The sequence below is a fragment of the Schistocerca americana genome, chromosome 5 (genome assembly GCF_021461395.2).
Source record: "Schistocerca americana isolate TAMUIC-IGC-003095 chromosome 5, iqSchAmer2.1, whole genome shotgun sequence".
In the NCBI taxonomy this organism is placed as follows: Eukaryota; Metazoa; Arthropoda; class Insecta; order Orthoptera; family Acrididae; genus Schistocerca; species Schistocerca americana.
In genome coordinates, this window is record NC_060123.1 from 608,678,523 (window position 1) to 608,704,496 (window position 25,974).

The following is a 25,974-nucleotide window of genomic DNA, read 5'->3' on the forward strand; positions in this document are numbered from 1 at the left end:
CTTTCCGTCAATTACTACCAACTGTGACCGCTCTGACAGGAAATCACAAATCCAGTCACATAACTGAGACGATATTCCATAAGCACGCAATTTCACTACGAACCGTATATGCGGTACAGTGTAAAAAGCCTTCCGGAAATCCAGAAATACGGAACCGATCTGAAATCCCTTGTCAATAGCACTCGACACTTCATGTAGATAAAGAGCTAGTTGTGTTTCACAGGAACGATGTTTTCTAAACCCATGTTGACTGTGTGTCAATAGGCCGTTTTCTTCGAGGTAATTCATGATGTTCGAACACAATATATGTTCCAAAATCCTGGTGCATATCGACGTTAACGATGTGGGTCTGTAATTTATTGGATTAGTCCTACTACCTTTCTTGAATATTGGTGTGACCTGTGCAACTTTCCAGTCTTTGGGTACGGATCTTTCATCGAGCGAACGGTATGGGTACGGATCTTACGTCGAGCGAACGGTTTTATATGATTGTTAAGTATGGATTCAATGCAACAGCATACTCCAAAAGGAACCTAATTGGTATAGTCTGGACCAGAAGACTTGCCTTTGTTAAGTGATTTAAGTTGCTTCACTATTCTGAGGATATTTACTTCTACGTTACTCATGTTGGTAGCTGTTCTCGATTCGAATTCTGGAATATTTACTTCGTCTTCATTTGTGAAGGCATTTCGGAAGGCTGTGTTTGGTAATTCTGCTTTGGGAGCACTGTCTTCGATAGTATCTCCATTACTATCGCGCAGAGAAGGCGTTGATTGTTTCTTGCCGCTAACATACTGCACATACGACCAGAATCTCTTTGGATTTCCTGACAGACTTCGCGACAGAGTTTCGTTGTGGAAACTGTTATAAGCATCTCGCATTGAAGTCCGCGCTAAATTTTGAGCTTCTGTAAAAGATCGCCAATCCCGGGGATTTTGCGTCTGTTTAAATTTGTCACGATTGTTTCGTTGCTTCTGCAACAGTGTTCTAACCCGTTTTGTGTACCAAGGACGTCGTTTGTTAATTTATTTGGTATAAATCTCTCAATTGCTGCCGATACTATTTCTTTGAATTTAAGCCACACCTGGTCTACACTTATATTATTAATTCGGAATGTGTGGAGACTGTCTCTCACGAAGGCGTCAAGTGAATTTTTATCTGCTTTTCGCTTATTTTTCGAGGATTTGGGGATTACAATATTCAATCTCGTTACGACAACCCTGTGTTCACTAATCGCTGAGACGGTTTTGATGCTCGTTATTAACTCAGGATTATTTGTTGCTAAGAGGTCAAGTGTGTTTACTACTAGCATGGGCTCATCAACTAACTGCTCGAAATAATTTTCAGAGAATGCGTTTAGCACAGTTTCGGATGATATTTTACGCGCACCTACGGAATTGAACATGTAATTTCGGCTGGATATTGAGGATAAATTAAAGTCACCACCAACTATAATTGTATGAGTCGGGTACGTGTTTGAAATCTAACTCAAGTTTTCTTTGAACCTTTCAGCAACTGTATCATTTGAATTGGGAGGTCGGTAAAAGGATCCAAATACTATTTTATTCAGATTGCCAGCAATGACTTCTACCCATACTAACTCACAGGAAGTATCAACTCCAGTTTCCCGACAAGTTAAACTACTTCTGACAGCAACAATCACGACACCGCCAACAGTGTCTAGTCTATCCTTACGGAACACCGTCAGGTTATTTGCAAAAAAATTGGCTGAGCGTGTATTCGGCTTTAGCCAGCTTTCAGTGCCTATAACGATTTGAGCGTCAGTGCTTTCTATTAGTGCTTGGAGCCTGGCACTTTCCCAACACAGCTACGACAATTTACAACTGTTATACCAATGGTTCCTGTACCTACGTTCTTCCTTTGTTTAGCCTGCACCCTCAAATGAAAGAAAGTTCAGGAGAAGTGGGATTAAAATACAGGGTGAAAGGATATGTTTCGTCACTGAACCTTGTGATTGATATCCTTTCTCCTTCGATTTTAGCCGCAATCATGAACTTTTTTTATTTACGTCATTGCTCCCTCGATGCAGAGGTTGAACACTAGGAGAAAAGTCTACATTCCTTATACCCTTTTTATCTGAGTATCTCTTCCTCGGAACTCCATTTTTATTGTTCACTCTTGGTTCCTGTACCTATTGTGTATTACACGTCTTTCCCTAAAGCTTATTCCAATAGTACGATAATTTCAAACAGCATGCACTATATTACGTTATCGACGGATTTTTTTAAGTCGACTAGTCCTTTGAAGATGTCTTGATTTTTCTTAAGTCTTGCCCCCGTTATCAAGCGCAACGTCAGGCCTGCCTCTTTGCTGCCTTTGCCTTTCTTACGGCCAAACTAATCGTCGTTTAACACATTCTCACATTCCTTTCCCATTCTTCAGTGTATCATTCTTGCCAGCAGCTTGGATGCATCAGCTGTATGCGGGACACAGTTCTCGCGTTTATCTGGCTTTGTGAGATAGAGTAGGTATAATCTTGTGGAGAAAACTGGTAAGCAACTGAAATGGAGAACTGCTTCAGACAGACTCAAGGACTGTTTATATATTAAGATGGTATCTGTTCTTTCAGACATGTCCGAAAGATCAGATACCATCTTCATATATATATATATATATATATATATATATATATATATATATATATATATATATATATATGACCATCCCATCCTCTGTGCGGATGCACAAACAGTGCCCGAACTCTTACGGGAATCGGCAAAAAGCAACGAGTAATGAGTATAATGGGCAGGGGCACTGTGAATATAGAGCGGGATAATAAGTTGAGAATGTGGGTCCCACGGGAGGCGTGCCAGAGATAAGTCCCTGCAGTCGCACTATCCTCTGTGTCCACGGTGACTCAGACGGGGCCGGCACGGTAGGTCAGCGTGTTCGGTCAGAGGGTTCAGCTACCCTCTGTAATAAAAAAAACTGAGTAAACGGATCAACGAACAACCTGTACGTGTGTCATCGGGCGTCCGCCACGAACAAATTCAACCAACAATATAGAACAAAATGAGATTTTTTTTTAAAAAAAAAGAACTTGAGAACTTAAAAAAAAAAAAAAAAAAAAAGATGGATAGAGCGTCTGCCAAGCAGGAGATCCCGGATTCGAGTCCCGGTCGGGGTAAACATTTTCAACTGTCCCCGTTGTCTTACATCTACGACTGTATGCAGGTAGGGATATTCATTTTATTTTAATTTCGAGGACTGTTGCTCGAGGAGCAACAAGAATTTTTGTAAGGAATAACAACTACAACAACACAGCAAAATGTCATTCTTCAGCAGACAGACTCTTGATAAAACGAACGGAAGACGACGGAGCATTGATGGCTGGTAGAGCGTCGCCTCCACCTGTTGTGACGAAGCGACCACCAGCCAACGCGCACCACCCGCCACTCACAACGCAGCGCCCACCTTGAGCGACAACGTGACTAATCGATAGTAAAAGATTTAAGCGCCGACGCGAGACCTGCCAATTACGCGTCACGTGGCGCAGTGCTGCGGCCAGCCGTAATATCGCTAATGCACATCTCCTGGTCCTTTGTATCACGTGTCGCCGCAGACGAGGGGTTAGGGTGGGCCGTTACCAGGGGAGAAAACGAAGAGGCGCCAGAGGACGTTGATAGAAACACAGTATCACGAAGAAGGGACGTAAAAACGCGGAAGTGCACCCAGTTGGTACGTTCCGAGGGAAGTTTAACGGATTACAGCGGGACGTCTGTAACTGTAGGTGTCATTTTCTCGAATGGTCTGCATCTACATCTACGTGATTACTCTGCTATTCACAATAAAGTGCCTGGCAGAGGGTTCAGTGAACCACCTTCAAACTGCATCTCTACCGCTCCACTCTCGAACAGTGCGTGGGAAAAACGAGCACTTAAATTTTTCTCTGCGAGCCCAGATTTCTCTTATTTTATCGTAACGATCATTTCTCCCAATGTAGGTGGATGCCAACAGAATGTTTTCGCAATCGGAGGGGAAAACTGGTCATTGAAATTTCATGAGAAGCTCCCGCCGCAACGTAAAATGTAATGATTGCCGCTCCAATTCACGTATCATGTCTGTGGTACTGTCTTCCCTATTTCGTAATAATACAAAACGAGCTGCCCTTCTCTGATCCTGATTTAGGTTTTCCGTGATTTCCCTAAAATCGCTACAGGCAAATGCCGGGATGGTTCCTTTGAAAGGGCACGGCCGATTTCATTCCCACTCCTTCCCTAACCCGAGCATGAGCTCCGTCCCTAATGACCTCGTTGTCGACGGGACGTTAAACACTTACAACCACCACCACCACCCTTCTCTGAACTTTTTCGATGTCATCCGTCAGTCCCACCTGGTGTGCATCCCACACCGCACAGCAATAGGGCGGACAAGAATGGTGTAAGCAGTCTCTTTAGTAGACCTGTTGCACCTTTCTAAGTGTTCTGCCAATGTATCACGGGCTTTGGTTTGCCCTACCCACAACATTATCTATGTGATCGTCCCAATTTACGTTATTTGCAATTGTAATCCCTAAGTATATAGTTTGAATTTACAGCCTTCAGATTTGTGTACTTTTTCGCGTAATCAAAATTTAGCGGATTTCTTTTAGTACTCATGTGAATAACTTCCCACTTTTCTTTATTTAGGGTCAATTGCCACTTTTCGCACCATATAGGTATCTTATCTAAATCATTTTGCAATTCGTTTTGGTCATCTGATGGCCTACAAGACGGTAAATGACAGCACCATCCACAAACAATCTAAGACGGCTACTCAGGGTATCTCTTACGTCGTTAATGTACAACAGGAACAATAGAGGGCATATAACAGTTCCTTGGGGAACGCCGGATATTACTTCTGTTTTACTCGATGACTTTTCGTCTATTACTGCGAACTGTGACTTTTCTGACAGGAAATCAAGAATTCAGTCGCACAACTGAGGCGACGTTTCATAGGCTCGCAGTTTGGTTTGAAGACGCTTGTGAGGAACGGTGTCGAAAGCCTTCTTGAAATCTAAAAATATGGAATCAATTTTAAATCCCCTGTCGATAGCACTCATTACTTCATGAGTATAAAGAGCTAGTTGTTTTTCACAAGAACGATAGTTTCTGTTCCGTGCTGATTGTATGTCCATATATCGTTTTATTCGAAGTAATTCATAATTTTCGAACACAGTATATGTTCCAAAACCCTGTAGTTCAGCGGTTCGTTTTATTCGTAGTAATTCATAATTTTGGAACACAGTATATGTTCCAAAACCCTGTAGTTCAGCGGATACTCCTATTTCTCTTTTTGGGTGTTGGTGTGACTTCAGCAATTTCCCAGTCTTTAAGTACGTATCTTTCTGTGAGCCAGTGGTTGTATATAATTGCTAAATATGGAGCTATTGTATCAGCATACTCTGAAAGGAACCTGACTGGTGTACTATTTGGACCGGAGCCCTTGCCTGTATGAAGTGATTTAAGCTGCTTTACTACACCGAGAATATCTACTTCTATGTTTCTCATCTTGGTAGTTGTTCTTGGGTGGAATTCAGGAATGTTTACTGTAAGTTCGTTCCATACCAACATCAGAGGTCACCTGGTTTTTTTTTGTGTTCAAACATTTCACCATGCTATAGAAATTGTGTGACGTACCTTGTCATAATCGGGGCCTTCATATTTTCTTTAATTTCATTTTTTAATATTACAAGGGTCATTACACTGAGGTGACAAAATTCATGGAATAACTCCTAATATCGTGTGCGGCGCAGTGCAGCAACTCGACGTAGCATGCATTCAACAAAGCGTTTGATGTCCCATGCAGATATACTGAGCCAAACTGCCTCTATAGCCGTCCCTAATGGCGAAAGTATTGCCGATGCAGGATTGTGCTTTCGAATTGACCTCTCGATTACGCGCCACTAACCGTTCGACTGGATTCGTATCGTGCGATCTGGGAGGCCTAATCATTCGCTCCAACTGTCCAGAATGTTCTTCAATAGAGTTGCGAACAGTGCATGGGGGCTTAATTAAATATAATGCAAATAATTTTTAAATTTTAGTAGCTGACTGTCCGGTTACGCAGTCTCGTAACCGGTTGGCCCTGACTAGTATTACTCCGCAATCTGACTGCATAGAATAACAACAAAGAATGAAACAAAACTTCCGTTAACACAATTAATTAATTAAGTCCCCAGCAACTATAAAACCTACGAAACAACAAAACACAAGTGTAACTGTTCTGTGTGTGGAAGTGTGATTCAACATACACATCTGGCACGGTTCTTCCTCAACAAAACAAGGTAATTTAAGCACCATTTACAATGAAGTAATTAAAAAAAACAGAAATTCTATAATTGCACACAGAAACCAGAATTACACCCTAATACATAAACACAAGCCAGATGCTTTGTTGACTGAACCTGTGACCAAGAGGCATTGTTATTTAGCACGTTTGAAATAAAAAATAAAAGATTTTTTTTACCTTCATATATATTGACGAAAAATACACTCTAATCTTTACAACATTCGCAATCGAACAGCATCGGCTGTCTAGCCCATCAGAACAATTGCATACAACATGCTCACAACTAGTCACGGCTACATCAGAACTCCTACTGCCCACTTCTCAATAAGCACTCTCCACGACGACTTCTCGACAAGCATTCTCCACGTCGACTTCTGAACCAACACTCTCCACTACGACTTCTCAGCAAACACTACCAGTGGAGGCGGCTGAATAATACTCTTTGGCGCAATCTCTGGCGCTGTGACTCAGTGTAGCCACCTTTCAACAGCAGCAGCCCGGTGACATGGCACATTGTCATCTACAAAAATTCCATCGTTGCTGGGGAACATGAGGTCCACGAATGGCTACAAATGGTCTCCAAGTAGCCGAGCATCTAGAGGACACAGTTAATTCAAAGTAAACACAGCCCTTGCCGTTATGGAGTCACCACCAGCTGGCTTCTTAGGGTATGCGCCGCACTCTAACCCTACCGTCAGGTCTCACCAACTGAAATCGGACTCATCTTATCAGGCTACAGTTTTCCAGTTGTCTAGGGTCACGAGCCCAGGAGAAGTGCCGCAGGCGATGTCGTGCTGTTAGCAGAGGCGTTCTCGTCGCCCATCTGCCGCCACAGCCCATTAACGCCACATTTCGCCGCACTGTCCAAACGAATACGTTCCTCGTACGTCCCACACTGATTTCTGCGGTTATTTCAGACAGTGTTGCTTTTCTGTTAGCTCTGACGACTCTACACAAATGCCGCTGCTCTCGGTCGTTAAATGAAGACCATCGGCCACTGCGTTCTCCGTGTTGAGAGGTGATGCCTAAAATGTTGTATTCTCGGCACACTATCGACAATTTGGATCTCAGAATATTGAATTCCCTAACGACTTCGGAAATTGAATGTCTCACGCGCCTAGATCCAACAACCAGTTCGCGTTCAACGTCTGTTAACTCCCGTCGCGCGGCCATAATGACGTCAGAAACCTTTCCAGATAGGCTACCTGAGTGCAAATGACAGCTCCAACAACGCACTACCTTTTCATACCTTTTTTATGCGATACTACCGCCATCTGTATATGCGCATCAATGTCCCATGACTTTTTGTTACCTCAGTGTATGTGCTCATTTCACTGTCGTAGGTATGAGCTCCAGCCAAGCCTGATCGAACAGTGAGAGAAATTCGAGATTGTACGGAGATTTCACACTCACAGTCTGCGAAGAGAACAAGAAAGGAGGTGAGTCTTTTGTGGTAACACTAATACTCTCCCCTACTGTTGCTTGGCCGCGCGGGATTAGCCGAGCGGTCTTAGACGCTGCAGTCATGGACTGTGCGGCTGATACCGGAGGAGGTTCGAGTCCCCCTTCGGGCATGGGTGTGTGTGTTTGTCATTAGGATAATTTAGGTTAAGTAGTGTGTAAGCTTAGGGACTGATGACCTTAGCAGTTAAGTCCCATAAAATTTCACACTCATTTTTACTGTGGCCTGCAGAGGACAGATGCAGATGTGTACTTCGAAGTGTGGCACAATGGACAATATCATAACACAGTCAGCACCGGCCCGTATCACATGAGCCTTCACCAGAAGCTCTTGCATTCGGCAAATCAATGAGTCAGATCCCCATCTGACCGCCGAAATGTTGGTTTCCCGTGGGGTACATACATTATTTATAATATATGTCGGGGTCGTTCCTCCGGTAAAACACTGCAGTCTTCCATTTCATTCTTCCCATATCTAATGCATCTGATCGTCGACAAGGTGCTAAACGCAGACGTTCCTTCTTCCCTTTCACCAGAGCTGTGCACTACAGTGCATGCAAATACGTTACAAGAGTACTTGCCAGCCGCCTGGTTATAGCTATTCTTTCTACCGGTTGGCATGTGGTAACTGTTGTGGTGGACGGAAATGCACTCACTGGTACAACAGTGGTTCTTTGGTTTGCTCCGGGAGGAGATTAACTGGTACCATAACACATAAAATATTAGTTCACTTTATTACAATAGAAGTACGAAGATTTACCTAACTTGTACAATCTGAGTATTTACAACTGCTTCTGAAAAATAAAAGCCACGCGGGATTAGCCGAGCGGTCTTAGGCGCTGCAGTCATGGACTGTGCGGCTGATCCTGGGACGGAGGTTCGAGTCCTCCCTCGGACATGGGTGCGTGTGTTTGTCCTTAGGATAATTTAGGTTAAGTAGTGTGAAAGCTTAGGGACTGGTGATCCTTAGCAGTTAAGTCCCATAAGATTTCAAACACATTTGAACTTTTTTTTTTTTTTTTTTTAATAAAACCGAGTGAGATGGTGCAGTGGTTAGCATATTGATGTCGAATTCTGGAGTACAGCGGTTCAAACGCGTGTCTGGTCATCCTGATATAGGTTTTCCATGATTTACCTAAATCGCTCCAGGCAAATACGGTATGGTTCCTTTGAAGGGGCACAGTCAATTTCCTTCCTCAGCCTTGAATCAATGCGGCCTTTTGCTCCGTCTCTATTAAACTTCGATGTTGACAGGACGTTACACCTTAATCTTCCTCCTTTCTGAATAGTAAAGTATCACTTGATACAGACAAATTTACAAGACTCTTCACTTGAAGTATAAGAGACATATCATTTTCTTCTGCGTGGGCCTCTGCGTGTAATTTTTTTTTCACTACTGATTTCGGGCACTGCCAATTCACAAGTGTGTCTCTAGTAGCATATGTGGCTACATCGTCGTCAATAATTTAAAAACAAGCCTATGCGTGACACGCAATTTTTAAATTATTGACGACGATATAGCATTATAATGTTGCTACACCTGAGAAAGGGTAATGCCCGAAACCGGTAGAGAGAAAATAAACAAAAAATTTTGTACGCAGTCTGGTGGAAAACGTCGCTATTCAAATAACTGAAATAATCTTCGGTAATGATAGAAGCTGAAGCAGTGAATAAAAATTATTGCCACAGGCGGGACTTGAACGCAGATCTCCTGCCTAGTAGTCTCCTACCTTCAGCTTATATCCATAATAAGATAAAGTTGCGACTCACATGTTGCCAGAAAAATTTTATTCCATCAGATCAACAGATCACCTACGCCTGGAGTACAGACAGGATTTCCTCATCACGTAGAAAGCTAGGGAGCTATTCCAGTGTCGGAGAGCCTCAGTAATAGTGACGATTTGAGAAGGGGGAAAATGAGCTTCAGATTTGAAGTCTGTGTTAGGGAGGGCATTGGACTTACTTAGTATGAGCAGCTGTGGTGGTCACCAGATTAGGGCGGTACATTGTCTAGCTCGTCTCCCGTGCTGGCAGGACACCTGGGTTCAAGTCCCAGCTGTGCACAAATTTTAATTCATTGCTTCTATCGCTATCGAAGGTGAGACTCATACGTCTCCGGAAAAAAGTGTCATTCCACCAGATTAATTGACATAGTGTTCACAGTAACATTCTTCCTAAGACATTTAGGAGGCGATGCTATTGTCTTGATCGGTGACTGCGAACTGGGCTAGCTCACTTATGCACAGCCGTAACTAGACCATCGATTGCGGTGGCGCAGCAAACCTATAGGATATGTGGCTACACCAGCGTTTCTCATTCGTCGGTGTGGCATGCTGCGAAAATCGTTTTCTGTTGTTTCGTTCCGAGGTGCCAGCCCTCCTCTGGCTCCCCGTTCTTCGGACGACACCACAGTAACTGTGCCCACAGATGTGTGTTTTGACCTTTCTTATTCCTAAGTCATGCAGTTGCGCGAAGTGTGTCACAGAAGTTGGATTTGAGTATCAGTTTTTTTTCTAATACAGTTATACTTAATATCAGCTACTGTTGTTTAACAATTTTCATTTACATCCTGGTATGGCAACAGAAAAAAATTACACGTGTTTCAGTCTATCTTTTTCAGCGTTTATTCAGTTGCATAGTGTCCCCTGTTTTCATGGTTTTGCAAACTTCATTTTCATTGTTTGCGGCCAGAATCACCATTAATTAGAAGGAACGTGGCGCTGATATGTCCGCTATCTGTTTGTGAATCGTGAAAACGTTGTTCCATGTGTTATCGTATTTTAACTATATGTGTTTCACATTCTCAAGGGCAGAAGTTAGGGACCAGTCCAGAATTTCCCTGAAAATCACACTCAGGGTGTCCGGTGAATGAAACTAACAGTCGTTAATTCGATCTGGACCGTGAGGGGTACCAGCGTCGTCTAGGGCGCCTTGCCACGGTTCGCATGGCTGCCTCCATCAGAGGTTCGATTCCTCCCTCGGACATGGCTGTATCTGTTGTCCTTGGCGTAAGTTAAAGTTTGATTAACTAGTGGCCGGCCGCGGTGGTCTAGCGGTTCAGGCGCTCAGTCCGGAACCGCGGGACTGCTACGGTCGCAGGTTCGAATCCTGCCTCGGGCATGGATGTGTGTGATGTCCTTAGGTTAGTTAGGTTTAAGTAGTTCTAAGTTCTAGGGGACTGATGACCACAGATGTTAAGTCCCATAGTGCTCACAGCCATTGAACCATTGATTAACTAGTGCGCAAGTCCAGGTACCGATTACCTCAATAGTTTGGTACCAAGAGAACTTAACACAAATTTTTAAAAAATTGGGCGTGGTCACCCCCTGGTCGCACAAGCAAGTGCACTGCGCGTTATATTACACAACCATGGCGTAATATGGGTATTCAATTTGTTGATAGCAATTTGTTCCATTACACATACATGTGTGTCCGACGCAAATTAATCCCAGTACTTTATTTAATTTCTTTGCACAGATTCATCAGTATTCTGTTGATAATGTCGTCACACAAATTCAAGGAAAGATTCGGATGGATGAGTCTCTTGTCAACCAACTGATTAAGTCACAACGCACACCTTAAACCACTGTAGATATAGAAACGCGATACGATAAACAATAAAAACAATCGAATACAAACAACATATATGGCAATTACTGGAAACAGTGCAGAGTTTAAATACTTGGGGGAAATATTACCTGCCGGCCGAAGTGGCCGTGCGGTTAAAAGCGCTGCAGTCTGGAACCGCAAGACCGCTACGGTCGCAGGTTCGAATCCTGCCTCGGGCATGGATGTGTGTGATGTCCTTAGGTTAGTTAGGTTTAACTAGTTCTAAGTTCTATGGGACTAATGACCTCAGTAGTTGAGTCCCATAGTGCTCAGAGCTATTTGAGCCATTTTGAAATATTAATTCACAACCCGAATCAGAAACCATCATGGCAGAGTAGAATAAACAAACACATCACGTTACCAAGAACATTTATAACAAAAAATCCGTCTCAATAGCCACAAAACGGACACACTACAAAATAGTCACACAGCCCAAATAACATAACGAAACTGTACTGTACTTATAGCAATAGACAGATTATTCAAAATAGAAAGATGAATAGTCAAAACATATATAAATAAAAAATACCAGCAAGGCGGAGTTTGGAGAATAGCTTCAAATGATACAGTTTATAAATAAATGTAACCAGCGGCAAGTACAATGAAAAAGAGACGGATCTCTTTCCAAGGAGTTTAGACGAGGAAAACAGAAAATAGAATTAGCAGGGGAATAATTGAACGGTTATGGAATAGTAGGAGCGGCATTACATGGATCACAGAGATCAAGGAGGACATGATCAAATTACAGATTACGATGAAGGATTTGAAAGGCAGGAAAGACGCGCTCAAGATACTTCAGGAAAAACATATCACACTACCAATGAAAATAAACAAACTGATAAAGGATAGCCCGCCGAAGTGGCCGAGCGGTTCTAGGCGCTACAGTCTGGAACCGCGCGACCGCTACCGTCGTGGGTTCGAATCCTGCCTCGGGCATGGATGTGTGTGATGTCCTTACGTTAGTTAGGTTTAAGTAGTTCTAAGTTCTAGGGGACTGATGACCACAGCAGCTAAGTCCCATAGTGCTCAGAGCCATTTGAACCATTTGAGAAAGGATAAACATATCACACCACCAATAAAAATTAACGAACAGAGAATGGGAAGGGTGATTTTGGGATGAGCAGAGAAGGGCACGATGTGAAAGAATGAAAAATTATTGGGCCAAGAAAAACCGCGCGACCGCTACCGTCGTGGGTTCGAATCCTGCTTCGGGCATGGATGTGTGTGATGTCCTTACGTTAGTTAGGTTTAAGTAGTTCTAGGGGACTGATGGCCACAGCAGCTAAGTCCCATAGTGCTCAGAGCCATTTGAACCATTTGAGAAAGGATAAACATATCACACCACCAATAAAAATTAACGAACAGAGAATGGGAAGGGTGATTTTGGGATGAGCAGAGAAGGGCACGATGTGAAAGAATGAAAAATTATTGGGCCAAGAAAAACAGAAGAACCCAATTCATAACACTCACAAAAGTGGTCCAACATAGGCCATAAAAATTTAAAAAAAATAAAAAATAAAAAGAACAGTTTCTGTTACCCTGCTGCGAGAAAAAACATGCTGAACAGTGCTGTGAAACTGCGCGGTTTTTACGTTGCTTTTCGCAGTCATTTTTGACAGAAAAACGGGAAGGTTATGTTTATGGTTAACTTTACAATGATACTTGTTTCTAGAATAAAGCCATACAAAATACAGTTATTAAAGCTACTGTCCTCACAGTTCCTGTAGCTAGAAATGTCTCTCTCATACCTCATGTACTAATGACTCCATTCATTTTGGCTTCTATTTCCAACCGAAGTTCCGTATGCCATAACAATACATAAGGTCAGAGAGAGGGAGGAAGAGGAGATGGATAGATGAGAGGTTAGGAATTGGATATAAAGAAGAGAAAGGAGAATATGGACAGAGAGATGACGGGGGAGCAGATAAGTAGAGCGAGTGCGGGATACGAGATGTACAGGCAGCTGGTGATGGACAGAGACAGAGAGAACGAGGAGGAGATGGATGAAGGGAGGCGGGAGGAGGAGAGGAATAGAGAAAGGAGGGGAGAGGGAGATTATGACGTACATACAGAGCCCACGTGAAGCAACTGTGAAGCATTGCCGAATTCGCTAGTCAATAAATCGAAGATAAATAACCTCAGTCGCGGATTCGTACAAAAATTCTTTAAGTGCCGATAATTTCAAACCGGACGTAACTTTATTTATGTTTATAGTGGTGACAGAATAAGACTGCGTCATTGCGCTGCCACTATGTAGTTGTTTTGATGAACTAATTTAGTTTCCTGTGGTTCAGGGTTCAGTTAAACTGTTAACAGTTTTCTCTGAGGGCTGAACTTTGAATAACACTTCAATCAGTTTATTAGTTACTGTCCCGTTTTTTCTACTTCGAGGTTTTCTCTTGTACCGCTAGCAGGCTGATTTCCTTGTAAACTTTCTGTTTTCTTTTCCAGTGATTCGTGTAGGACCGTTACGTACGAACATTCTTTGGTCTTGGGTCGCCCTTTGCGGATTTTCCCTTCCCTCGTTTACGAGCTACATTCACATTTGGTTGCGTTTTTATTTTACTTCGCGGCTCATCTGGAGCAGCAGCAGACGCTTTCGCAATTTCTGTTGCTAGCCCCTGCCCTTCGATGTTGACCGTGATTTCATTTTGGCTACCACTTCCTTGTTCTTTATTAGTATCACTTACTTCCTGATCGAGGGAAACAAATGGAGACGGCAGTTTTGCAACCTATCCCTGAATTTGCTTACTAACAGATAGCTGCTGATCCTTGCAATCAGCTACTTCACCTGTTGTTTCTTGCGAATTAATACTGACTACACCCCCTTCATTTTCTGGTACCGTATGTTCATTATCTTTCTGTTCATCCTGCGTCGGGGATGGATGTGTGTGATGTCCTTAGGTTAGTTAGGTTAAAGTAGTTCCAAGTTCTGGGGGACTGATGACCTCAGATGTTAAGTCCCATAGTGCTCAGAGCCATTTAAATTTTTTCAGTTCATCAGTTTACATTCGCATTCTGCCTTCCGATTCCTCTGCCTCCTCATCGCAATGTTTTTGCTTGCGAACTGACGGATTTGTACAGAACTTGGCCCGCTGCGTTAACATCCTGAACCAGTTTATCCGGGCTATTCTTTGGTAATAGATCATTTAAGGTAAGTCTCTGACGCTGTATCAAATTACTTTTAAGAACAACAGTTCGCCGTGGACATTCCTGTCTGAAGTGGTCGGTTTCGTTACATATATGACATGTAGCGTACTGACCTGTAGAAACAATTTGTGCCTTATACCCACAAACAGTTACGTGAGACGGAATATTTGTTTTAACGTCCACCTCTACACAGCGAACCCCATTGAAACATTATAGTTTAAAGCGAGGGGACCATCTTTCATTTGCAATTCATTTAACGTCCCAGTAGTTTGAAAGAGCTTCCTTAATCTTACCATTTTCAATTTCAATGGAAAGATTCAAGACACGAACGGTTTTCTAATCAATGCCAGCTCTATAGATAGAAATCTTACTTTTATAACCATTTCTATGCACAAAACCTACTTCACAGCCTCACTTTTGTAACAAATGGTTCAAATGGCTCTGAGCACTATGGGACTTAACTTCTGAGGTCATCAGTCCCCTAGAACTTAGAACTACTTAAACCTAACTAACCTAAAGACATCACAGACATCCATTCCCGAGGCAGGATTCGGACCTGCGACGGTAGCGGTGGTGCGGTTCCAGACTGTAGCGCCTAGAACCGTTCGGCCACCCCGGCCGGCCTTTCGTAACACTTTATCAGCAGTCGCAGCAGTGAATAACTTGACAAAAACACAGTATTTCTCCTGATCCAGTATGGACGGTTTCAGAACTGAGACCAGTTACCTGTGTAATCCAGTCATCTATTTCCAGGGATGTCGGCTGAAGAGGACGGGATTCCTTGTAAAAAGCAAATACCAAAGTATTCTTCCTGAGATTTGTAGCCATGGTTAAGCCAGCGACGAAATTTCGGTTAAAAAATCGAAATTCCAATTAACAGCAACACGACCAGAAGGAGCGATCAGACCACAAGGAATATGAACAGGCCGGCCGAAGTGGCCGCGCGGTTCTGGCGCTGCAGTCTGGAGCCGCGAGACCGCTACGGTCGCAGGTTCGAATCCTGCCTCGGGCATGGATGTGTGTGATGTCCTTAGGTTAGTTAGGTTTAACTAGTTCTAAGTTCTAGGGGACTAATGACCTCAGCAGTTGAGTCCCATAGTGCTCAGAGCCATTTGAACCATTTGAATATGAACAAACACGGAGATTAACGGACGGACAGCACTCGGCGATGCGCAAGTACAGCGATGTAAACACGGAAGTGTAGCGGAGCAGTAAACAACATCCACTCGCTAGCGCGGCTGAAATAGAACTCGTAGCTAAGCAGGCGGACATCGAATGCGATATTTTGCACTGACTGTCTTTTCTTGAGTTATATGGACTACAATTCTCATCGGCAGATTTCTTACCCATTCCAGCTACTATTAGTTTTTTGCAAATTAACACTAAATGTCTTACAGTGGGCTTAATTTAATTTCATACTCATTGCTACAGATGGGCACCAGATTTGAGCATGAATGTATCTGTACTGTACATTCATGAAAGTTTACTACTCATGTTTGTCATTTCTACCAATGCTAATGATAGATGAGGGATGCAAAACGCCCACACTCGGTGGCAGCACTGTATGAGAATGGTGGAAATTCCCACTCCCTGCTCCCAACCATGAGGCAGAATGTGTGCTTTCCCCACCCCCACCCCCCCCTCCCCCCACCCCCACCGAGTGTCTGAAGCAAGAAAAGATAGTCGCACTGTAAAAAGATACGTAGACTCGACACAAAAATCACTCACATTGCTGCACTGTTATTTAATGGAAAGTGGACTCTGTTATCGGAAATTTTAATGCTACGGACTTGCTAAGAGCAGAGCATGAAGCATCTATAAAAGAAGAATGCGAAGTGTTGACTTCTGCTTTGACATGAGACAGTGATCCCTAAGGTTATCAACAAATACAGTTAAAATCTTGGCTACAAAGAGCTAGTCGAATGGGAATACGCCTGACATGGTTGTAACAAAAAAATGGTTCAAATGGCTCTGAGCACTATGGGACTTAACATCTTAGGTCATCAGTCCCCTAGAACTCAGAACCACTTAAACCTAACTAACCTAAGGACATCACACACATTCATGCCCGAGGCAGGATTCGAACCTGCGACCGTAGCAGTCGCGCGGTTCCGGACTGAGCGCCTAGAACCGCGAGACCACCGCGGCCGGCATGGTTGTAACATTGCAACTTGATGTAATAAGATATCTTGCTGACCTTCTTGCCACCTTGAAACAAGCCATTGAAGAGGTTAGTGGCGATAACTACGTAACTGCAGGCTTAGGCCTCCCGTAACAAACCAACTACGATAAGAAACAGTGCGCACAACTTCTTCAACAGATTTAAGATTTAGAAGCCTCAAAAAAATTCTCTTTTCACACGAGTATTAGACGGACTACTTTCCTTGGAAAGAAATTCTTTTATTAACTTAGCTACAATTTTGGATGCAGAAGTAACTGAAGAAATTCGTTCCGAGCATAGACAGAGGTACAGTACCTCTGTCACCCACATTTAGGACAGAACTGTGGTCTTGCAGACTTCTGGATTCATGGTCATTATTTCGCTATTGTTTTTCTCAGAAATTGAGCTCAAAATTACTTGATATGTCAAGCATCTTCTCTTTCGGCTGAAACAGTGGATTTCTTAATAAACTTGGTTGCGGCAGGCAGTAGAAGCAGACGGACAGGGGAACATCGACGGTTGCCAGATGCTCGTTCGCAGGCTCCACACTACAGCAGTCCGCCATTTCTCATATTTGCTTACGTCGGTAAAGTACCCCATTTGAAGAAGGTACCGTCACTGGTATGATTACCAATTCCTCTCTACTCCATTTGTATACAGTGTATCTAGCGAAGGAGTCCCTGATTCCAACATTAAATGTCTGTAAAATTAGGTTGGATAGACGAGTGAGGCCGGAGTGGGCGAGCGGTTCTATGCGCTTCAGTCTGGAACCGCGCTACCGCTACGGTCGCAGGTTCGATTCCTGCCTCGGGCATCGATGTGTGTGATGTCCTTACGTTAGTTAGGTGTAAGTGGTTCTAGGGGACTCGATGACCTCCGCTGTTAAGTCCCATACTGCTCAAAGCCATTTGAACCATTTAATATACGAGTGCAACAAACGGTTTTTTATTGTGAAAGCTGTAAGAATTATACACAGAAGCTGTACAGAAGTGTCAAAATATTTCGAAAAACTGCTAACGTTTGGCGTGGTAATCGTAACACGTAGTGCCTACAAGCGGTGCACTGCAGCTCAGAGCGGTCATTTCAACTGCTGAAACGTGAAAGGAGGCTAGCGTACCGAAGGATGAGGATGAAGTCATGAATTCCATTGAAGAATACGTTTTCTGGTACTTGAATACCACATGTTAGAACACGGATGTACGACAACAATGGTTAGTTTTCATAGACCGTTTAATGTTCTACAGGGTGAAAAGTATTTAAACCGACAAACTCTGGGATGTTGTAGGGGACATCAAAACAAATATTTTTCCCTAATGTCATTTTTTCCTATGAGCAGTATTTAAACAGGTAGAGGAAGATTTCTCTGGCGCCAAATTAATTAAACCAACAAACACTTTTCCATTTTTCTTATGACCAAGAGACAACACATTAACACAACCCAATTTCAATTAAAGTAGATTATCAAAAATTCCTCCATTGACACGAAAACAAAGGTTCCACCGTCGGATCATGCTCTGTCTGACACGGGCAAAACCCCGAGGAGTATCCTGAATTGATCCTGCTGCTGCTACAATCCGGGCAACCTGTATAAGGACCCGATGCGAAAAACCATTCGCAAGCTCTAAGCCAGATTCCAATGAACGGGCTACGTGGCTGATGATCTAGGCTCTAGGCAACCTGAAGTTACTCCTGTCAATGTCGTCACGGTTTCTGGAATCATTCAGAAAAATCCAAGGAATCCGTTCGCAGAATTGTAGCGGAAACTGGTTTGAAGCATTTTAGCACGCAGGAAATGCTGAGACGGAGCCTACACACGTTTTCATTTTGAATGGAAACATATGCAGGCTCTGTCGGAGTATTTTCAGCGTGCTAGAACGCTTCAGACAAGACTCTGCTACACTAGATCTGCGACGGAGGGCCGACATTGCGTACTAATTCTGTCTATGACTGACAATGAAGGTTTTGATGTTTGGCTGCATCTGGTTTAATGATGAAGCGCACTTCCACCTGAGGAAGTCATCAATAAACAAAACTGGCGATACTGGAGTTCAGAAAATCCCCATTTGTGTGAAGCGAAACCACTGTAGTCTCCAAAAGTTACTGTTTGAGCTGCGTTATGCAACCGAGGCACTATTGGCCTTTTGCTTTCATGCGGGAAACCATCACCAGTGAACGTTAATTTGCAGTTTTCGAACCATTCGTCGCCACATAGCATTGGAGGATTGACCAGGCACCGAGCGGTTCAAGCAATCATTCATTCATTTCCGTGTCGGGTTGCATTTCCAGAAGTTAGCAACTCAGCAACTCCGAAGGTCTTGTCGTTTCCCTCGATCAGGTCCTTTGTTGTGCAGGGTTGCTCAAGTTGAGGACAAATCAGCAGGTGGGCCGGGTCGTGTGCTCTTCCGCACTCGCAGGATATGTAACCATCAGCTGGAAGGGTGCCCCATTTGCAAAGAGGAACACCCACCCTAAGACGACTGAGCGATCTCCAACTAAGATAGGGCAAGTCATTTCCTGAAGCTAGCTCTTCCTTTACTGGGATATCAGGTGGTAGTTTGCTCTTCCACCTGGTGATGCGGTTAGACTCTGGTGTTCCCTCTGGTGGTTGAGTCCTGGCGATGAAGCTTTTTCTCGACTTCAGTCGATGTATTACAGCCTAATGATCATGCTGTGGATGTCGGGGATCAGAAGTTTGCTTAGCCCTCTCTACATCAGCAGCAACAGCCCTTCTAATAGTGGGAGGAGCTATTCCAACAATCGGGTAGATTTTGTCGACTTCATACATCTCGACAAGATTCGCGCGGTCTCATTGATTGCAATTTCAACCTGTTTCGTGTGAGTGGATGCACTCCACACAGGTGAAGCATACTCTGCAGCGGACACAAACAAAGCAAGAGCCGAAATTCTCAGGACGGGAGGACTTGCTCCCCAGGCGGTGGATGTGGGCTTCCTCAAGATGTTATTCCGTGAACTGACTTTCAGCCTGGTGCTATGGCAATGTTTCTTGAAGGACAGAGTTCGGTCAAGGGTAACACTCGGATACACTGGTGTTGAACAACGCTCCCGTCGTTTACTTTGCCATGTAACGGCCAGTTCCCACCGGGCTTCTCTATTCTTCAAGTGCAATGCGCACACCTGAGTCTTGTTGGGATTTTGCTTTAGATGCTTGGGTTTCGTAGTAGGAGCCAAACGATACTCGCGCAGAAGTCAACTTTTCCTCTACTTCTTCAAACATCTTTCCTTGAGCAGCCACTGCAGTATTGTCAGCATAGATGAAAAGCCTGGAATTTTCCGTTATGGGCTGGTCGTTAGTGTAAACATTGAAGAGCACAGGGGCGAGCACACTGCCTTGAGGTAAGCCATTCTTTTGTATGCGCCGTCTGCTCTTCTTACATGGAGAGAGACTTGGAATCTTCTGTTCTGCAGGAGAGTACCAAAAAGGGATGTTAATTGGTAATCCTTGGTGAGTTGGTAAATTTTCCTCAGCAACTTCCTGTGGCTGATAGTGTCGTATGAAGCTGTTAGGTCGACAAAGGCAATTCCTGTTATCTTACCCTCTTCGAAACCATCTTCGATGTGTTGAGTGAGGTTCAGTGTCTGACCACCTCACACAGTAGAGGTGTTTCGCTTTCTTGATGAGTCCTTCGTGTGACTACTTTTCGTGGGATACTTTGAAAGACACTGTCTACTGAAACCATTCCACTATGCTGGAAGAGCACGAGTCTGTGATCTGTGTGACATCTGAATCAAATTCCGTTGAGAAACTACAGGATGTGAAACTTCCTGGCAGGTTAAAACTGTGTGCCAGACCGAAACTTGAACTCCGGACCTCTGCCTTTCGTGTGGAGTGCCCTACCGAGTGAATTAGCCAAGCATGACTCACGACCCGTTCTCACAGCTTGACTTCTGCCAGTGCCTTTTCTCCTACCTTCCAAACTTCATAGAAGTTCTCCAGCGGAACTTGAGAGACTAGCAGTCTTGGAAGAAAGGATATTGCGGAAACATGGCTTAGCCACAGCCTGGGGGATATTTCCAGAATGAAATTTTCACTCTGCAGCGGAGTGTGCGCAGATATGAAAATCCATTGCAGATTAAAACTGTGTGTCAGACCGAGACTCGATCTCGGGACCTTTGCCTTTCACAGGCAAGTACTCTACCATCTCTTTTTTTTTTTTAGTTAATCTCATTTGGTTCGTAACTGATAGTTGTATTTGTTTGTGGCGGACGTCGTATGACACTTGTTGAAGTTCATCGTTGATACATTAACTCAGTTTTTTTATTACAGAGGGCTGCTAACCCTCTGATCGAACACGGTGAGGTACAGTGCCGACACCATTTGAGCTACCCAAGCATGACTCATGACCCATCCTCACAGGTTTACTTCCACCAGTGCCTCCCTCGTCTTTTACCTCCAAACGTCACAGAAGCTCTCCTGTGAAACTTGTAAGACTAGCGCTGCTGGAAGAGAAGCCCAGTTGGTGGAACACTTACAGGTGAAAGGCAAAAGTTGCGAGTTCGAGCCTCGACCCGGCACGCAGTTTTCATCTGTCAGCAAATTTCATATTAGCGCACACTCCGCTGCAGAGCGAAAATTTCATTCTGGAGTACAGGATTAGACGACAAATTTCATTTTTCGTTTGCGCCACTTCCGTAATGCGAGTGGTGAACGTTTTGAAAAGAGCGTAATGTGTCTGCAAATACTGCTTTGCAGAGGACGAGGCTAATTATGCACTCTGATACAGTAACACCTGCACAGTTAGTGTAGTTAGCAGCGTTTCGATTTCGAAACTTCCAGAAAAAATTCTTACAGCTTTACAATAAACGTACATTTTGCTGCACTCGTCTATAAATCTTAATTTTTGTATCAGGGACTCCTTACCCCCGGGACGTTCCTGCAACGCCAGCAGGCCGCAATGCGTCTCACTGCGGGCGATGATCAAAATGTTCTGCATCTTAAATGTGTATCTATACCGAAGAGCCAAAGAAAGTGGCACACTTGCCTAATATCGTGTACGGTTCTGCGAGCACGCAGAAGTGTCGCAACACGACGTGCCCCCAGTCGTTGCGGCCGAGCGGTTTTAGGCGCTTCAGTCCGGAACCACGCCGCTGCTACGGTCGCAGTTTCGAATCCTGCCTCGGACATGGATGTGTGTGATGTCCTTAGGTTAGTTAGGTTTAAGTAGTTCTAAGTCCGGGGGACTGATGACCTCAGATGTTGAGTCCCATAGTGCTCAGAGCCATTTTTTGTACGTGCCATGCACTCGAATTATGTCTCAAGTAGTGCTGGAGGGAACTAACACCATGAATCCTGCAGGGCTGGAGATCTCTTCCGAACAGGACGTTGCAAGGAAACACAGATACGCTCAATAATGTGCATGTCTGGGGAGATTGGTGACCAGCGGAAGTGTTTAAACTCAGAAGAGTGCTCCTGGAACCACTCTGTAGCAATTCTGGATGTGTGGGGTGTCGCATTGTTCTGCTGTAATTGCCCAAGTCCGTCGGAACGCACAGTGGACATGAATGGATTCAGGTGATCAGACAGGGTGCTTACGTGCGTGTCAGCTGTCAGAGTTGTATCTAGACTATCAGGGGTCCCACATCACTCCAACTGCACACGGCCCACACCATTACAGAGCCCCCGCCAGCTTGAACAGTCCCCTGCCGATATGCAGGGTCCATGGAATCGTGAGGTTGTCTCCATAGCCGTACACGCCCACCCTAGCGATATAATTTGAGCCGGCGGCGGTGGTCGAGCGGTTCTAGGCGCTTCAGTCAGGAACTACGCGGCTGATACGGTCGCAGGTTCGAATCCTGCCTCGGGCATGGCTGTGTGTGATATCCTTAGGTTGGTTAGGTTTAATTAGTTCTAAGTCTAGGGGACTGATGACCTCAGATGTCCGATAGTGCATAGAGCTATTTGAACCATTTGATATAACTTGAAACGAGACTCGTCCGAGGAGGCAACATGGTTCCAGTCATCAACGGTCCAACGTCGGTGTGGACGGGCCCACGCAAGGCGTAAAGCTTTGTGCCGTGCAGTCATCAAGGGTGCACGAGTGGGCCTCCGCCTCCGAAAGGCCATGTCAATGATGTTTCGTTGAATAGTTCGCACTCTGACACTTGTTGACGGCCCAGCACTGAAAACTGCAGCAATTTGCGGAAGGGTTGCAGTTACGTCACATTTAACAATTCTCTTCAGTCTGCGTTGATCCCGTTCTTGCAATTTCTTTTTCCGGTCGCAGCGATGTCAGAGATTTGATGTTTCATCTGATACCTGATATTCACGGTACACTCGAGAAATGGTCGTACAGGAAAATCCCCACTTCATCGCTCCCTCGGAGATGCTGTGTCGCCGACAATAACAGCATTTTCAAAGTCACTTAAGTCTTAGTAACGTGCCATTGTAGCAGCAGTAACCGATCTAACAACTGTGCCAGACACTTGTTGTCTTATAGAGGCGTTGCCAACCGCAGCACCGTATTCTGCCTGTTTGCATTTCTCTGATTTATACACGCATACCTATAATAGTTTCCTTGGCGCTTCAGTGTATTTCGCATTTTTGCGGAAGGGTTGCACTTACGTCACACTTAACAATTCTCTTCAGTCGGCGTTGATCCCGTTCTTGCAATTTCTTTTTCCGGTCGCAGCGATGTCAGAAATTTGATGTTTCATCTGATTCCTGATATTCACGGTACACTCGAGAAATGGTCGTACACGAAAATCCCCACTTCATCGCTCCCTCGGAGATGCTGTGTCGCCGACAATAACAGCATTTTCAAAGTCACTTAAGTCTTAGTAACGTGCCATTGTAGCAGCAGTAACCGATCTAACAACTGTGCCAGACACTTGTTGTCTTATAGAGGCGTTGCCAACCGCAGCACCGTATTCTGCCTGTTTGCATTTCTCTGATTTATACACGCATACCTATAATAGTTTCCTTGGCGCTTCAGTGTATTTCGCATTTTTGCGGAAGGGTTGCACTTACGTCACACTTAACAATTCTCTTCAGTCGGCGTTGATCCCGTTCTTGCAATTTCTTTTTCCGGTCGCAGCGATGTCAGAAATTTGATGTTTCATCTGATTCCTGATATTCACGGTACACTCGAGAAATGGTCGTACACGAAAATCCCCACTTCATCGCTCCCTCGGAGATGCTGTGTCGCCGACAATAACAGCATTTTCAAAGTCACTTAAGTCTTAGTAACGTGCCATTGTAGCAGCAGTAACCGATCTAACAACTGTGCCAGACACTTGTTGTCTTATAGAGGCGTTGCCAACCGCAGCACCGTATTCTGCCTGTTTGCATATCTCTGATTTATACACACATACCTATAATAGTTTCCTTGGTGCTTCAGTGTATTTCGCATTTTTGCGGAAGGGTTGCACTTACGTCACATTTAACAATTCTCTTCAGTCGGCGTTGATCCCGTTCTTGCAATTTCTTTTTCCGGTCGCAGCGATGTCAGACATTTGATGTTTCATCTGATTCCTGATATTCACGGTACACTCGAGAAATGGTCGTACAGGAAAATCCCCACTTCATCGCTCCCTCGGAGATGCTGTGTCGCCGACAATAACAGCATTTTCAAAGTCACTTAAGTCTTAGTAACGTGCCATTGTAGCAGCAGTAACCGATCTAACAACTGTGCCAGACATTTGTTGTCTTATAGAGGCGTTGCCAACCGCAGCACCGTATTCTGCCTGTTTGCATATCTCTGATTTATACACGCATACCTATAATAGTTTCCTTGGCGCTTCAGTGTATTTCGCATTTTTGCGGAAGGGTTGCATTTACGTCACATTTAACAATTCTCTTCAGTCGGCGTTGATCCCGTTCTTGCAATTTCTTTTTCCGGTCGCAGCGATGTCAGAGATTTGATGTTTCATCTGATACCTGATATTCACGGTACACTCGAGAAATGGTCGTACAGGAAAATTCCCACTTCATCGCTCCCTCGGAGACGCTGTGTCGCCGACAATAACAGCATTTTCAAAGTCACTTAAGGCTTAGTAACGTGCCATTGTAGCAGCAGTAACCGATCTAACAACTGTGCCAGACACTTGTTGTCTTATAGAGGCGTTGCCAAGCGCAGCACCGTATTCTGCCTGTTTGCATTTCTCTGGCTAATGGTTCAAATGGCTCTGAGCACTATGGGACTCAACTGCTGTGGTCATAAGTCCCCTAGAACTTAGAACTACTTAAACCTAACTAACCTAAGGACAGCACACAACACCCAGCCATCACGAGGCAGAGAAAATCCCTGACCCCGCCGGGAATCGAACCCGGGAACCCGGGCGTGGCAAGCGAGAACGCGCATTTCTCTGTATTTATATACGCATACCTATAATAGTTTCCTTGGCGCTTCAGTGTATCTTGCATTTTTTTTTTTTTTTTTTACGTGGTTGTTATTTTTGTCGCATAATTAGTTGACTTTCGCGCTACAATTACTTCGTGGAAATACAGACTGTTTGTCAGGAAGTTCCCCAAAAGACAGCCGCGAAAGCCGTCGGCGTAATTACGGCGCTGCAAGCGACAGTCGGCAAGGACTGCCTGCGGCAGGCGTCGCGGCGCACAGCGCAGCACGGCGCGGCGCTGCTGTAACAAGTGCGCCGCGGTAATATGCTAATTGCGTTATTTCGGGCCGCGAGAGCCGGCAATTATCGCCATTAGCGTCGCCAAGATTACGATCATCACTCGCGACCTGGTGGCGAGTCCTCCGTGCCGCGGCGCACGTTAATTGGGCCGCCAGGGAGTTAATTGCATTGTCCCGCCGGCCGGTCGACTGCAGCGATGTGCACGCTGCGTGCAGTGCGTGCTCACGTCATCACTGCGTGCAGTTTTACCCGAGAACAGGCGTGCGTTGCGTTACGAGAACTGTATGTATGCCTGTGTGCGCCGTTGTCAAAGTCGGACCGCTACGGTACCATCTCCGGCATTAACAGCTAGGCACAAACATTTTGGCTGCCAATACTAACAAGGGAACCTCCCCATCGCACCCCCCTCACATTTAGTTATAAGTTGGCACAGTGGATAGGCCTTGATAAACTGAACACAGATCAATTGAGAAAACAGGAAGAAGTTGTGTGGAACTGTGAAAAAATAAGCAAAATATACAAACTGAGTAGTCCATGGACCACATAGGGAACATCATGACGGTCTGAGCTCAGGAGCGGCGTGGTCCAGTGGTAGTCTGCCTTCGGCAGTGACACAGTGCGGACCGTGTTGCCTGCCGGCCGCGCTGTGGTGCGCGCGCCTGTTTGTTTACGCCGGAGCAGCTTCGCGTGTGCGGTGTTGTGAGTTT